Below are 16,686 nucleotides of genomic sequence, written 5' to 3' on the forward strand. Positions count from 1 at the left end.
TAGTAATCTGTTTATACTAATAATAAATATAGCAAAATAACTCTAAAATTAATATTGAGACAGTATATACAGGTCGGGTTTAAGTGGAAATACACGAAATAACAGCAACGACGTGTGTAGGTTTTTATCAATCAGGTTCATTACGTGTCTTTAATCATGTAGTGAATATACCCCAAATATAGCACAAGGATGAGAAAGCATAATAACTAACAGAGGATGACATGGCAAAAAGACAAACTGCATTAGAAATGTGAATATGAATTAGAGATGAAATGCAAATCCCCACGGCTACGTACAGAAAAGTGTGAGCTAAGCAGCTAAATATTCGGCAATAGCAGAGATTAAGTATTGCAGTCGAAATGAGATCGGAAGCGTTAGTTGCAGTAGCTCCAAAATGACTGAGAAATTTATCCCGGTAGCACTGAGTGGACTGATATTAGATATTAGATCGTTGTAGTACAAATTCAGTTTCTTATAGCAAAGAGATACCAGCTAAATGTGAGACGAGCAATTAAACTGTTCACGGTAGCATTGCATTACTCTTAATATGTGCAGCGTGCCAAGAAGCAATAAGATGGTTTTGTATTACCATAAAATTAGCAGTATACGTAATAAAGGTCAGTAGGTAACCTGGATTTAGACATAGCAAACTTAGAACGGATAATATTGAGACAGTATATAAAAGTCGAGTTTAAGTGGAAATACACAAAATATCTAGCTTACCTTTACATTGTTCAATAGAGCGTTGCAAAGCAGAATGTCGGAATATCAATTAGATGAGATGATTGCTGTAATCATGAAATATCAGCAACGACTAGGTTTCTATCGGATGAGAAAGTATAATAACTGGCAAAGTATGACAATGGCAAAGAGACAAATTGCATTAGAGATGTGAGATAGACATGAAATGTCATTCCCCATTGTTTATTTACATGTTACCATTAATACAGTTAACGCGGCTACATACAGCAAAGTGTGAGCTAAGCAGCTAAATATTACTTAATATTGCACAGATTAAGTATTGCAGTTTAAAAGAGATCGGAAGCGTTAGTTGCAGTAGCTCCAAAATGACTGAGAAATCATTTCATTACTCTAAATGTAAACGTTATCCCGGTAGCACTGAGTGGACTGATAGCAGAGAGATACCAGCTAAATGTGAGAAGAGCAATTAAACTGTTCACATCGGTAGCATTGTATTACTCTTAATATGTGCAGCGTGTAAAGAAGCAATAAGATGTTTGTATTATCCTAAAATTAGCAGTATACGTAATAAAGGTAACCTGGATTTAGACATAGCAAACTCTATAATCTAATTTAGCAAAATTAGAAAGGATAATATTGAGACAGTATATATTGGTCGAGTTTAAGTGGAAATACACAAAATATCTAGCTTACCTTTACATTGTTCAATAGAGCGTTGCAAAGTAATACCAAGGCAGAATGTCGGAATAGCAATTAGATGAGATAATTGCTGTAATCATGAAATATCAGCAACGACTAGGTTTCTATCGGGTGAGAAAGTATAATAACTGGCAAAGTATGACATGGCAAAGAGATAAATTGCATTAGAGATGTGAGATGGACAATGAAATGTCAATCCCCATTGGTTACTTACATGTAAACGCGGCTACATACAGCAAAGTGTGAGCTAAGCAGCTAAAGGGTATTTAAGAGTAAATTGACGTAGCTTGAAAATTCCAACGTGTAAATCGTTCCATTAATTTTGTTACGCACGAAGACGGCTTACACTGACTGTTTTCCGTTTCCACTGGTTATCGGCATAATGTATCAGTAACCATGAACATTAATAGTTATAGACAGCTTACATTAGGATGTATGCATGATGTGAATGTAGTTGCATTATGTGTTATTAATGTAATCAAACTGTATTGCTAAGCTTTGCTACTGCAACCACTTCTCAATCAAGTAAACTGCTCCACTGCTTTTCTCACATTTTGCTGCTGTTAAAAAATGTGTTGCAAGTGTTATGTGTTACAAATGGTTATAAGTGTGACAGTTAATGTGGAGAAGAAGTAATACACAAAATAGAGTCAGAAAGAGAATCCTACTGCATAGAGGTAGCGAGAGATGGTTGCATTACTCTTAATGTGCAGTGTGTAAAAGGTTTTAAAAAGATGGTTTTGTGTGACTTTTGCTTTAACGTAAAATTAGCTGTAGACATTATAACTTGTTACAATGATTTAGAGATAGTAATCTCTATAAAATAATAATAATAAGTATAGCAAAACAAAATAGGAAAATTTTGAGGCAGTATGTATAGGTCGAGATATAGTGACTACACAAAAGATATCAAGGGATAGTTGCAAAGTCAAAGGTACATTATTTAAGAGTAAATTGACGTAGCTTGCATATTCCAAAGTGTAAATCGTTCCATTAATTTTGTTGCGCACGAAGACGGCTTACACTGACTGTTTTCCGTTTCCACTGGAAAGAGAATCCTATTACATACAGGTAGCGAGAGATGCTTGCATTACTCTTAATGTGTAAAGGTTTTAAAAAGATGGTTTTGTGTGAATTTTGCTTTAAAGTAAAATTAGCTGTAGACATTATAACTATGGTTAGGTTTACAATGATTTAGAGTTAGTAATCTCTATAATATAATAATAATAAGTATAGCAAAACAAATTAGGAAAATATTGAGGCAGTATATATAAGTCGAGATAAAGTGAATACACAAAAGGGATCAAGGGATAGTTGCAAAGTAATATCCTCATTATCATGTCGGAATAGCAATGAGATTCGATGGTTGCAACATAAAACGAAATATGAGCACTGCTAAAATACAGAACAAAAGTACATAATTTAAGAGTACAGTAGAATATAGTATAAATTATTTAAGATTAAATAGACAGAAGGAAAAAAATCTAAGTTTAAATCGTTGAGTAAATCGTTGAGTAAATCGTAAATTTATCAGCTAAATTAACGCTGAGATTATGATTAATTTCACAGTTACGCGGTCCTTTTCCACTGGTATAAGTCATAATTTAATATCAGTAATTACAAACAGTAAATATTAAAATTGTAAGACGGTTCACAGTTATGTGGAATTGATATGGATTTAAAAGTGGTAAATTAATTTTCTGAAGCATATGGCAGAAAGATGGCTTACACTGCTTTTCTCACATTTTGCTGCGGTAAAAAGAAATGTTTTGTCACTGTGTTTTAACTGTGACAGTTAAGGTGGAGAAAAATAAGTAATACAGAAAATAGAGTCAAACAGTGGAAACGTTTATTTGTCATGACAGCTGATACTGGTTGAGCAATAAAACTGTTTTATTAAGATTTAAGAGTAGTTTTATAAAGCCTTGCAACAACTCAGGCCGGGTAAAAGTGAGTTACTTTAAAACCTTTCAGGAAATACTCTGTCCCCTTCTCCTGAACATGTTTAATTCCTTGACTACCACTGACCCTTTAAATAAGGACCTCTTGGAAGCGCATATCACATTGATTCCAAAACCTGGCAAAGATGATACCATAGTATCAAATTATCGACCCATCTCTCTACTAAATGTAGATATAAAAATATATGCTAAAATCCTTCTTCCACTTATCCCAAAACTTCTGTCCCTTGATCAAGTAGGTTTTGTCCCTGGCAGGGAAGCCAGGGATAACACCATAAAGGCCCTTCTAATTTAACATTGGCTTTCCACTGAATCCAAACAAAAAGGCTTCTTTCTGTCACTCGACCCGGAGAAGGCGTTCGACAGAGTGGCTTGGGACTACATGTCGGCAGCATTACAGAATGGTTGCCCCATGGTTGCCTACCCGCTTTCTCCATATGATCTTGATGTTGTATTCCTACCCCACAGCCAGAATTAGGATTAATGGTCGACTGTCGGACGCCTTCTCCGTCTCGAACGGAACTCGTCAGGGTTGCCCTCTTTCCCCGCTTATTTTTATTCTTACTCTAGAACCCATCCTATGTAAGCTTAGGGAGAATCCCGACATTAAAGGCATTTCCATTCGTAATAAGCATTATAAATTAGCTGCATATGCAGATGATATCCTCCTTTTTCTATCGGACCCACTAACTTCTATTCCCAATTTGCTGAAAGACTTTGCCCTTTTTAATAAATTATCCAACTTACAAATCAATTTTACAAAATCTAAAGCCCTTAACATCTCTCTCCCAGAACAGTTAGTATCGCAATGTAAACGTAATTTCCGCTTCAGCTGGGAATCTCAGGCCCTAACTTACTTGGGGATTAATTTATCAATTAACCTTAAAGACCTATATGCAATGAATTATTTACCTATACTGCAGAACATACAAATTGATCTCCTCAAATGGAATTCGGGTCAATTTTCCTGGTTTGGACGCATTGCCATATTAAAAATTAACATCCTTCCCCGTATACTATATGTATTACAGACTGTACCTATTAACCTTTCCACTTCGTTTTTTACTACTTATAAAAGATTATGCAGGAATTTCATATGGGCCTTCAAATCCCCCAGATTAAGCTGGGAAAAATTAATTATCCCGAAAACTAAAGGGGGCTTAAGCCTACCTGATATAAAAAGATACCATGCAGCGTGTCATCTCACAAGAGTAATTGACTGGCACCTCCATAAATTTACTAAGGATTGGGTTGATCTAGAGGAATCTTCTGTCCAAATCCCTCTGGCCCATCTACCTTGGATGTCCCAATTGGGTACGCCCAAGGTTTACGTAACACATCCTTTAACTGGAGCAACTTTACAAGTTTTCCAGACAATTTCTAAGACGCTTAATTGGACGAATTATCCAGGTCCATTATCTCCCCTAGGTGGTAATCCTGACTTCACACCGGGACTTCCACTCTGTAACCCACAGGGTACTCCTTCCACTTCTGCACCTAAAGCTTTCCATTTCTTTCAGAATGATTTGCTCTTACCATTTAACACCATGGTTTCACGGTTCCCTGACCACCATATTCCATTTTACAAATTTTTGCAAATTAGACCTTTTCTGCAGAACAGGAAAGGATTTGTACTAGCTCGACCCCACAAAAACATCTTATCTCAGAAAAGTATTCATTGATATTTAGCAATCATAATCCTAAACACAATGAAGCAGTCAAAAATTGGGAAAAGGATCTCCAGTTAGACCTATCTAGAGAAGATTGGGAAACAATTCATGATTATATTCATAAAAGCTCTATCAATGTTTTAGCACAGGAAAATAGCTATAAAATATATTCTCGCTGGTATCGGACTCCAGACAAACTCCACAAATACTTTTCTTCTGTTTCACCGCTATGTTGGCGTTGTGGATTGGGTAGAGGAACCCCACTTCATATTTGGTGGGATTGCACTCGGCTTAAAACATTTTGGGAAGGAGTACATGAGACGATCACCAGTATCTCCAGTTATACCTTGGAGTTTACATCAACTCAATACCCTTTACATTAGACCAAGCTACCATGATCGACGTATAGGAAATCCATTATCCCACACCTCCTAAATGCAGCCAAACAATGTATACCTTTCTATTGGAGGAGCAATACCCTACCTACCTTACAGGATTGGTTCAAACGTATAGAAAATATCTCAGAGATGGAAAATTTGATCCACCAAGCCAGAGACTCACCAACAAAATACAATAACACATGGGCATGTTGGTTACACTTCCGGGAGTCACCGCAATTTCGAGAGTTACTACGCACAACTTAACTCTCTTTCCATGTAGGGGTTTACCCTCACCCCAAATTCCTAAAAGCTTCCACATGCCGATTTTAATTCCTATGCTGTATCCGCCATGCCTTGTTATCCTTAGGCCTCTTTTATTTGACATTGTTTTTTGTATTCTTCCTTATCCCCCTCCTTTCCCTCTATTTCAGATAGTTCCACCAGCAAAGGTCCTAAAGGAAAGGGACTGTTTATATTGCAATGGTCATATACATTAACAAATAATGCTATGTTCCAGCTTGCCCTGGACAACTCCCTCACATAGGTAGTCATTTACCTTCCTCATTGCATAGCTTATCCCCTTATACGACTTGGATGATAGGTTACACTTATGTGCTATTGCGAGGTAGAATTCACTACTGCTCCAAAAATTTAGACCATTACTTCCACTTTCTGAAGAAATTCTCATTTACCCTCCCCTTCCATACAGCGTGATCCCATTTGGGGTATGGAAGTGGAGAGGGGAAGCTACGTCTCTACTTATATATCCTCCAGATATACTTCTATATCTCGCATCATGAGCTTTTGTTCATCCTGGTTACCCTATCCTATTTATGTCCGACTTACCGCAGGTATTTATCTGTATTTTTCTGAATTGAGTTGACAGCATATTATTTCTGTATAGAATATGTTAGTGGCAATATTGTAATGCTATACGGTTGTACCACTAATTTTGCACATGTATTTGGGCCTTTTGTAACAGCCCTTTGGTTGTGTTATGATGGATTGTAACTATCTTTTCTTTACTAATAAAAATTGTTTAGAAAGGAAAAAAAAAAAAAAAGAGTTTTTTTATTCTCTACATATAGGCTTTTCAGAGAGTTGTATAATATAGGCGACCAATAGGACATTTAAATGGCTTAATATTGTAGGGAGGAAGTATCGCTGTTCAAAGGTAAGAGATTGAAAGCTTAGCTTGAAAATGGCCGAGAAATAGTTGCGTTAGTCTAAATTTAAAGGATATGCCGGTTCCAATGAGAAAGCTTATATTAGACTAGTTGATCTTTGCATTACACAATCCTATTATTATTATTATTATTATTATTATTATTAAGATCATAGTGCAGAGTGATACTCAGTTAATGTCTGAGATACTCGGTTAATGTCAGAAAAGCAATAAAACTGTTTATATCGCTAGCGAGCGATAGTTACATTACTCTTAGTATGTGCAGCATGTCTCGTAGCAAATGGATGGTTTTGTGAACATTTTGCATTACCGTACAATTAGCGGTAGAACTCATCGAAGTGAATAGGTGAAACCGGATTTTGAGATAGTACTCTCTATTTCTAATAAGAAATAAAGAAAAATAAGTCAGGATGGTGTGTCAGGACTGTCACATACTCAATGTGACAGTTGATGTGGAGAATTACAAATATGCAAAATAGAGCAATAGAGAAATAGAGTACATGGTTTATTTATATGTATGATAGTTTTATTGCATGCTTGATGTGGATGATTAAAATCGTGTAGTGATCTATATTTAGCATAAGAATGAAAAGGCATAACATGGCAATGAGACAAACTCCATTAGAGATGTGAGCTAGATGAAATGATGAAATGTCTCTGTATAGCCCAGATTGTCTTCTGTTATCACTTAGCCTACCCTCTAAATTCACTAGCCTCTCTATATACACCAGCATGTTTACACTAGCATATCTTCTGCATACAAGTTCTGAATACACTAGCCCGTCTTCTGTCTTCTGTATGCCCTAGCCTGTCTTCTGTATACATTAGTCTCTCTGTATAAACTAGCATCTCTGTATACCCCAAACTGTCTTCTGTAAAAACTTGTCTCTCTTTATAGCCTGTCTAGACTTTCTTCTGTACACACTAGCTTCTCTGTATACACTAACCAGGCTTCTATATACAATAGCTTCACTCTATGCACTAGCCTCTCTGTATAATCTAGCCTCTCTATATACCCTAGATAGTGTTCTGCATACACTAGCCTCTCCGTAGAAGCCAGCCTTTATTCTGTATTCACTAGCCTTTCTTCTGTATGCTGTAGTCTTCTATATATACTAGCTTCTCTGTACACCCTTGCATCTCTGTAATACACTAAAACCACAGCCTGTCTTCTGTATATGCTAGACTGTAAAAACTAGCTAGAATACACCAGCCTGTCTTCAGTACCCACTAGAATCTCTGTATACACTACCCAGTCTTCTGTATACACTGTCAGCTTGGATGTATACCCAAGCCTGTCTTCTGTATACACTAGTCTCTCTATATGCACTGTCCTAACTGAATACACTCGACTCTATCTATACACTAACCTCTCTATATACACTAACATCTTTGTATATATTAGCTTCTCTTTAAGCTAGCCTCTCTGTGTACCCCAGCCTCATTGTTTACTCTAGCATCTCTGTACACTCAAGCCTATCTGCATACACGAGTCTGTATTCTGTATTCACTAGCCTTTCTTCTGTATGCTGTAGTCTTCTATATATACCAGCTTTTCTGTACACCCTTGCATCTCTGTAAACACTGTGTAAACTAGCCAGTCTTATATATACACTCGCCGACTGTATACACTAGACTCTCTGAATACTTTAAACTCTCTGTATACCACAGCCTGTCTTCTGTATACACTAGACTGTAAAAACTAGCTAGAATACAACAGCCTGTCTTCTGTACCCACTAGACTCTCTGTATACACTACCCAGTCTTCTGTATAGAATGTCAGCTTTGATGTATACCCAAGCCTGTCTTCTGTATACACTAGCTTCTCTATATGCACTGTCCTTTCTGTATACACTCGACTCTCTCTATACACTAACCTCTCTATATACACTAACATCTTTGTATATACTAGCCTCTCTTTAAACTAGCCTCTCTGTGTACCCCAGCCTCACTGTTTACTCTAGCATCTCTGTATACTCAAGCCTATCTACATACACTAGTCTGTATTCTGTATTCACTAGCCTTTCTTCTGTATGCTGTAGTCTTCTATATATACCAGCTTCTCTGTACACCCTAGCACTGTAACAGTGCTAGGTTCCTGTATTACAGAAACAGAACACCAGCAATAAGGTGTATACTGTGCAGGAGGCACACAACACCCATTCTAACTTCTGCACTGCAGATGCATGTATTGCAGAAATTGAACACCAGTAATAAAGGGTAGCTTCAGGTGTGTACATATCACCCACTGTAACAGTGCCAGGTTCCCAAGCAGTAAAGACACTGTCCCTGCCTATCGTCCTCTTTCCCTGACCACCGCAACACACTATACAAGGCCGCCGCGCTGGCGTCCTTATATAGTGTGGGGTGTGTACTAAACCCCCCTGAGCTATAATTGGCCACAGGAATCCTTCCTGTGGTGAATTGTGGCTCTCCTCACAGAGGATTTCACATCTGTTCTTATTATATAGAACCTATTATGCTCCTCGTAAACTTTTTCAGTTTGGCCGAACGGCCGGACGCAAGTTGCCCCCGGTACGGGAACATGGGGGGAGACATGATGCACATGTTTTGGAGATGCCCGAAGTTGATCCGCTACTGGACAGAGGTGACAGGAACCATTGATCGGGTGTTTGGAACCTCCACCAGGATGGAGGCGAAGTATTGTCTCCTGGGATTAGTTGAAGGAGTTGGAAACCCGGGAAGTAGCCAGATGGCAGTTCTGAGATGCCTATTTCAGGCAAGGAAACTGATTGCCCAACCCTGCTTAGCCTCCAATGTTGGCAATGACTTGTTTTTTTTCGCTTGCTTCCCAAGATGCCCATGTTGGCATTTGTCAAGATGGTTGAGAGTGCCCGAAGAGATCGCCTATGGCCCCATATCCTTGAAAGTGCCTGATCTTGTCTGATCTCGGAGGCTAAGCATTGTCGGGCCTGATTAGTAACTGGATGGGAGACCAACTGGGAATACCAGGTGTCGTAGGATTCTTTTTATGTTGTTGGCGTTGACATGCTTTTTTTTTCCGCTTGTTTCCAAAGGTGATCATCTTGGCATTTGTCAAGAGGGCTGAGAGAGCCCAAAGAAATCTCCTACGGCCACATCCCCCTGAAAGCGCCCAATCTCATCTGATCTCAGAGGCTAAGCAGGGTCCGGCCTGGATAGTACCTAATTAAAGGTGCCGTAGGAATCTTTTTATATTGTTGGCTTTGACCTGTTTTTCTTTCGCTTGTTTCCCAAGGTGACCATTTTAGCATCAGTCAAGAGTTTTGAGTATGTCCCAAAGCGTTCGCCTGAGGTCACATCACCCTGAAAGCGCCCGATCTCAGAGGCTAAGCAGGTTCTGGGTCAGATGGGAGACCGCCAGGGTCTATGTTGTTGGCGTTGACCTGTTTTTTTTCACTTGTTTCCCATCTTGGTATTTGTCAAGAGGGTTGAGAGTGTCTAAATAGAACACCTATGGCCACACCTATGGCCACATCACCCTGAAAGCACACAATCTCATCTGATCTCGGAGGCCTAGCAGTGTACGGCCTGGTTAATACCTGTATGGGAGACCATCTGTGAATACCAGGTGCCGTAGGCTTCTTTTTATGTTGTTGGCGTTTACCTGTTTATTTTCGCTTGTTTCCCAAGGTGACCATCTTGGCGTTTCACAAGAGGGTTGAGAGTGCCCAAAGAGGTCACCTATGGCCCCATCACCCTGAAAGCGCCCAATCTCATCTGATCTCAGAGGCTAAACAGTGTCGGGCCTGGTTAGTACCTGGATGGGAGACCGCCTGGAAATACCAGGTGCCATAGGCTTCTTTTTATGTTGTTGACTTTGAACTGTTTTTTTCGCTTTTTTCTGAAGGCGACCATCTTGGCGTTTGTCAAGAGGGTTGGGCGCTTCTTGAAGAGAAGGCTTACGGCCACATAACCCTGAAAGCACCCGATCTCGTCTGATTTCAGAGGCTTAGCAGCGTCAGGCCTGGTTAGTACCTGGATGGGAGACTGCCTGGGAAGACCAGGTGACATAGAAGGATCTGGCCTGATTAGTGTCTTGATTGGGAGATCGCCTGGGAATATCGGATGCCGTAGGATTCTTTTTATGTTGTTGGCTTTGACCTGTTTTTTTTCCCTTGTTTCCCAAGGTGACCATCTTGGCATTTGTCAAGAGGGTTGAGAGTGCAAAAAGAAATTGCCTACGGGCACAACACCCTGAAAGCGCCCAATCTCGTTTGGTCTCAGAGGCTAAGCAGGGTTGGCCCTGGTTTGTACCTGGATTGGAGACCGCCCGGGTTTTCCAAATGCCGCAGGCTTCTTTTTATGTTGTTGGCGTTGACTTGTTTTTTTTGTTTGTTTCCCAAGGTGACCATCTTGGCGTTTGTCAAGAGGGTTGAGCATGCATTTGATCTCAGAGGCTAAGCAGGGTTGGGACCTGGTTAGTACCTGAATGGGAGACCACCTGGGATTTCTCGATGCCATAGGCTTTAGTTTTAAGTTGTTGGCATTGACTTATTTTTTTTATTTTTATTATTCTTTTATTAAGTAGAACAACATAAATATAACAGTCAACCATACAGCATGACCCAGGGTCACAATTACATGGTAACAAAAAATAGGCAGCCAAATAACTCTGGGTTCTCAGAGGGGAGTCCTACAGTTTCATGCAGAAAAGAGAGAAACCCCACCTCCGACATGTAGTACAGTAGTACTGAGTAACGGAGTAGTGCAGCTCCGTTCAGACAAATGTAATCATGGAGAACAACTGGGACCACAGCGAGCCAGCTTATCATGACCTACGTGAACCAGAGTAAAATATGAGCCGGTCATGTCCAGAACCCTGGGGTTCTTCTGGGTGCCGAAGGATAGTAAGGAGACAAGGCATAGTCAAAAGGGAGGACGGGGGAAGAAGAGAGTGCAAAGACGGAGAGAGAGGAGGTGGGGGGATGGCGGCGGGGAAAAAAAGAAAAATAAAGACAAAAATGGAGGGGGGGAATGCCACCCAGGGCAGACATGGCCTACGTAGGTAAACATTAGATGTTCAGTCGTTTTCTGGGACATGGGGGCTGAGGCTGCCTCCACAGTGCGGGAATGCAGGCCCGGTCGGCATTCAGGAGTTGCATCGTGAGGGTTTTTTTGTATTTTCGAACAGGCTGTTCGGTCAAGTGTAGAAGGCACGCTGCTGGGAACCCAAAAGTTCCTCAAGGCCGGGCATGCCCAGAAAAGGTGTCCCATGGTCCCCGTATCTGAATTTCACCTCCAACAAACATCCGGGATCGATCTATCCATTTTATTCAGAAGGTATGGGACTCTATACCAGCGTGATACTATCTTGTATCCTGATTCTTGATATTGGTTTGCGATGGAAGCTTTATGTACTAAGGTCAGGATCTTCCCTATCTGTTGTGGGGTAAATGTGATGCCTAAGTCCCTCTCCCATTTGTGGATAAATGGTGGGGTTGACTCCTCCTCCTGACTACTCAATAGGTTGTACAGGAGGGAGAGGGTGTGTCGCACAGGTTCCTTTTTGTGACAGATGGATTCATAGGGTGTCAGGTCTCTAGGAGTGTAGGGGGCCCTTTGTATGGCCAGAAGAAAGTGACGAAGTTTATAAGCACTAAACAAGTCAAGCGGAGGGTCAGAAAGCTCGGCGACAGTTTGCGTGGTCGGGAGCCCTCCCGAGGGCAACACCTCTCCCAGACGCTGTTTCCCCACCACTGTCAACTGTCGCAGTTTCTTGTTGGTGAATCCCGGTGGGAAGTCTGGATTAGCTATAACCGGAGTCATTGGTGATGGCAGGGGAGCAATGTGTGTGCAGCGGAACAACCTCCGCACAACAGCCAGCGTAGCTCCCACTACGGGGTGACCTCTGAGGTCTTTTGGTAGGGAGGACAGGAGCCACGGGGAGGTCAATAGGGGAATGGATCCATCCTCAATCTCCATCTCCACCCACTGCTTGTGTGGGCCATTACAATGCCAATCAATGACTCTCGCTAGCAGAGTCACTCTGTAGTATTGTCTGAGATCTGGGAGACCCAGACCCCCCTTGTCCTTTGGTCTGGCAAGCAATTGCAAACGGGCTCTGGGCGGTTTGCGCGCCCAAATAAAGTCCCGGAGCAGCACCTGCAGTTGTCTGAAAAAAATTGGGGGTAACCGGATCGGTAATGTCTGGAACATGTATAAGATCCGCGGGAGGGCCGTCATTTTGAATGCATTACAGCGCCCGAACCAGGTCAGCATGCCAGTTTCCCAAATCAGATTTCAGTCTATCCAGGAGAGGGACAAAATTAAGCGGGTACAATTGCGCTAAATCCGCTGCGATGTCAACGCCCAGGTAACGTATAGATTTTTCAGCCCAGTAGAATGGAAAAGCGGAGCGGAGCCTCTTGGCCTCACCATCCGGGACCGATATATTCAATACAGCTGACTTGGCGCAATTGATTTTATAGTTTGATAGGCTGCCGTATCGCTGTATAGACGCAAGTATATTGGGAAGCAAAATGTGTGGATTGGAAACGGAAAAAATTAGATTGTCAGCATACGCCGCAGTTTTGTGGTGTGCCGAGGGTTTGGATATGCCAGTAATATTCGGGTCATTCCGAACGTGACACATAAGTGGTTCCAGTGTCAGAATAAAAATTAGGGTAGACAGAGGGCACCCCTGCCTCGTCCCATTAGTAATGGGGAAAGAGTCCGAGCACCACTCGTTCACCCGTACCGCTGCCGACGGCGTGGAGTAAAGTGACATTACCCAGCTCATCATGTTGGGGCCAAGACCTATATGTTCCAGGGTGGCCTGCATAAAGTGCCAGGCCACCCTGTCAAAGGCCTTTTCTGCGTCAATTGACAACATAAGCAAGGGCCTTCCCTGTACATGCGCCGCATGGATTAAATTGAGGACTCGGGCCGTATTGTCTCTAGCTTCTGACTTATTTTTATTTTTTTTGCTTGTTTCCCAAGGTGACACTCTTGGCGTTTGTCAAGAGGGTTGAAAGTGCCTGAAGAGATTGCCTACGGGCACATCACCCTGAAAGCCCCCGATCTCGTTTGATGTTGGAGGCTAAGAAGAGTCAGGCCTTGTTAGTACCTGGATGGGAGACTGCCTGGGAATACCAGGTGTCATAGACTTCTTTTTATGTTGTTGGCGTTGACCTGTTTTTTTTTTTGCTTGTTTCCCAAGGTGACCATCTTGGCATTTGTCAAGAGGGTTGAGAGTGCCCAAAGAGATCGCTTACAGCAGCATAACCCTGAAAGAGCCCTATCTCTTCTCTTCTCTGAGGCTAAGAAGGGTTGGGCCTAGTTAGTACCTGGATGGGAGATGGCGTTGGAATACCAGGTGCCGTATTCTTCTTTTTATGTTGTTGACATTGACCTGTTTTTTTTTGCTTGTATCTCAAGGTGACTATCTTGGCATTTGTCAAGAGGGTTGAGAATGCCCAAAGAGATTGCCTATGGGCACATAACCCTGAAAGCACCCGATCTCCTCTGATCTCAGAAGCTAAACAGGGTTGGGCCTTGCTAGTACCTGGATTGGAGACCACCTGGGAATACTAGATGCTGTAGGCTTCTTTTTATGTTGTTGGCCTTGACCTATTTTTTTTTTCACTTGTTTCCCAAGGTGACCATCTTGGCGTTTGTCAAGAGGGTTGAGAGTGCCCGAAGAGATCACCTACGGCCCCATCACCCTGAAAGCACCCAATCTCATCTGATCTCGGATGCTAAACAGTGTCGGGCCTGGTTAGTACCTGGATGGGAGACCGCCTGGGAATACCAGGTGCCATAGGCTTCTTTTTTTTATTTAATTTTTTATTTAGTAGTATGCGACATACAATGCAAAGGCAACTTCACAGAATGTGTTATACAAATAGTTACAAACAAACGATCATATTGCATGGATATCCGAGCCAATGGTAAGAAGTCCGAGGAGAATAGCACATGTACAGCTTTGCGGTCATATCAAGATGAGATTAAAGCTCCATCTCGTTGGGATCCTCTACCACTTAAAATATTATTGATACTAGCACGGCACAAAAGGTAAACCGCGCTATTCAAACAAAAATTTTTTTAACAAATCCTATAAGCAGCAACCCTAATCGTAATACTCCGATATCAAGCTAAATAAGTGAACAAAGTGAGCTGCGCTAAAAACAAAAAATATTACTAAAACCTAATCAAAAACCATATCAATAACGATGAAAAAAACAATTTTTTGTGACAAAAAATGCAAGTAATGAAATTCAAATAATAGCTTATATATGTGAATAATATCTTGTCATCATATAAGTGAAAAAAATATACTAGATCAAAACCAATAATGAAATTAGCATAAATAGTATTCGAAAACAACAAAGAATTTATATATATTGAAAAAAAATTGTCCAAAGAATAGTGTTAGTTCTTCCAAGGTGATATTAAGGTGTAAACACCCACAAATTCCTGTGTGAAAAATAATCCAAACAATCCTCAACCAGTGAGAAGAGGGGCCGCTTACCAGAGTTATAGATCTCAGTGTTAATGAGATCAGCAAAGCAACAGCACAGAAGTTCTGGATGAACCGTCACAGGCACCACACTGCTTCTATCTCCAATACGAAGCCTCCAGTCAGGAAACGAGGGTATCGTGGATCATATAAAAAAATTCAAAAGGCACTCGCATAGCGTAAAACCACTTAGTTTAATGAAATAAAATATAAAATATTACACTCACATGTGTATAGAAGAAAACGATCGTATAAAAAAACGAGCCGGCCGGACTCGTGTGCCGCCCGCACTTCCTAGTTGGGCGTCGAACGCGGAGACGTCAGAAGGGAGGTAGGCGTTCTGACGTCTCCGCGTTCTACGCCCAACTAGGAAGTGCGGGCGGCACACGAGTCCGGCCGGCTTGTTTTTTTATACGATCGTTTTCTTCTATACACATGTGAGTGTAATATTTTATATTTTATTTCATTAAACTAAGTGGTTTTACGCTATGCGAGTGCCTTTTGAATTTTTTTATATGATCCACGATACCCTCGTTTCCTGACTGGAGGCTTCGTATTGGAGATAGAAGCAGTGTGGTGCCTGTGACGGTTCATCCAGAACTTCTGTGCTGTTGCTTTGCTGATCTCATTAACACTGAGATCTATAACTCTGGTAAGCGGCCCCTCTTCTCACTGGTGGAGGATTGTTTGGATTATTTTTCACACAGGTATTTGTGGGTGTTTACACCTTAATATCACCTTGGAAGGACTAACACTATTCTTTGGACAATTTTTTTTCAATATATATAAATTCTTTGTTGTGTTCGAATACTATTTATGCTAATTTCATTATTGGTTTTGATCTAGTATATTTTTTTCACTTATATGATGACAAGATATTATTCACATATATAAGCTATTATTTGAATTTCATTACTTGCATTTTGTGTCACAAAAAATTGTTTTTTTCATGGTTATTGATATGGTTTTTGATTAGGTTTTAGTAATATTTTTTGTTTTTAGCGCAGCTCACTTTGTTCACTTATTATTGATACTAGCCCTGCTACCCTCGAAGAGTTTAGATATCCATAGATAGGGGAAGAGTATTGTGTAGTAGTCAAATGGGGTCGGAACATACCATTTTCTTTTCCCTTTTTTGAGTTAAGAAGGGAAATAGTAGAACTGAAAGGAGGGAGAAGGGGAAAGAGAAGATTGGGGAAGGAAATGGCAGAAAAGGAAAAGAAGGGGTAAGGGGGTGTCGTGGGTAGAGTGGATAGGGTGGGGTCCCTTCCCAGGGAGCAAGAGATGCCCTCGGCTCACCAGCTCATCAGCTGTCCAACGTTTGGAACAGCGATCTCCAACGATCACCATGAGCTTACTATGTCTCGTGGAGGTATTCTTCCGAAAAGCGAAACTGGGTCCAGTAGAACCATCTGTTCCCATGCTCCTCCGTTTTATCCCTCATTGTGGCAGTCAGGTCTTCCATTCGTTCAATATCATTTACCCTTGCGAACCACTGGGTCACCATTGGAGCAGATTGCTCTTTCCACTGACTTGGGATGCAGGCCCTAGCTGCATTGAGGAGATGTTTAAGTAAGGACTTATGATAACGCTTTCTCGACATAGGAGTTAGATTGAGAAGAACTGC

At 41.1% G+C, this 16,686-nt stretch overlaps 3 pseudogenes; all 3 read left to right on the forward strand.

Moving 5' to 3' along the window:
* Nucleotides 1-10,280: 10,280 nt before the first annotated feature.
* Nucleotides 10,281-10,399, forward strand: LOC143942764 (5S ribosomal RNA; annotated as a pseudogene).
* A 3,628-nt stretch (nt 10,400-14,027) lies between these two features.
* On the forward strand, nt 14,028-14,146 carry LOC143947248 (5S ribosomal RNA; annotated as a pseudogene).
* Nucleotides 14,147-14,247: 101 nt separating this feature from the next.
* On the forward strand, nt 14,248-14,366 carry LOC143942817 (5S ribosomal RNA; annotated as a pseudogene).
* Nucleotides 14,367-16,686: the final 2,320 nt, after the last annotated feature.

Source organism: Lithobates pipiens, unplaced genomic scaffold, assembly GCF_037356315.1.
Source record: "Lithobates pipiens isolate NorthernLeopardFrog02 unplaced genomic scaffold, aLitPip1_a1.2 Scaffold_10, whole genome shotgun sequence".
NCBI classification, from domain to species: Eukaryota; Metazoa; Chordata; class Amphibia; order Anura; family Ranidae; genus Lithobates; species Lithobates pipiens.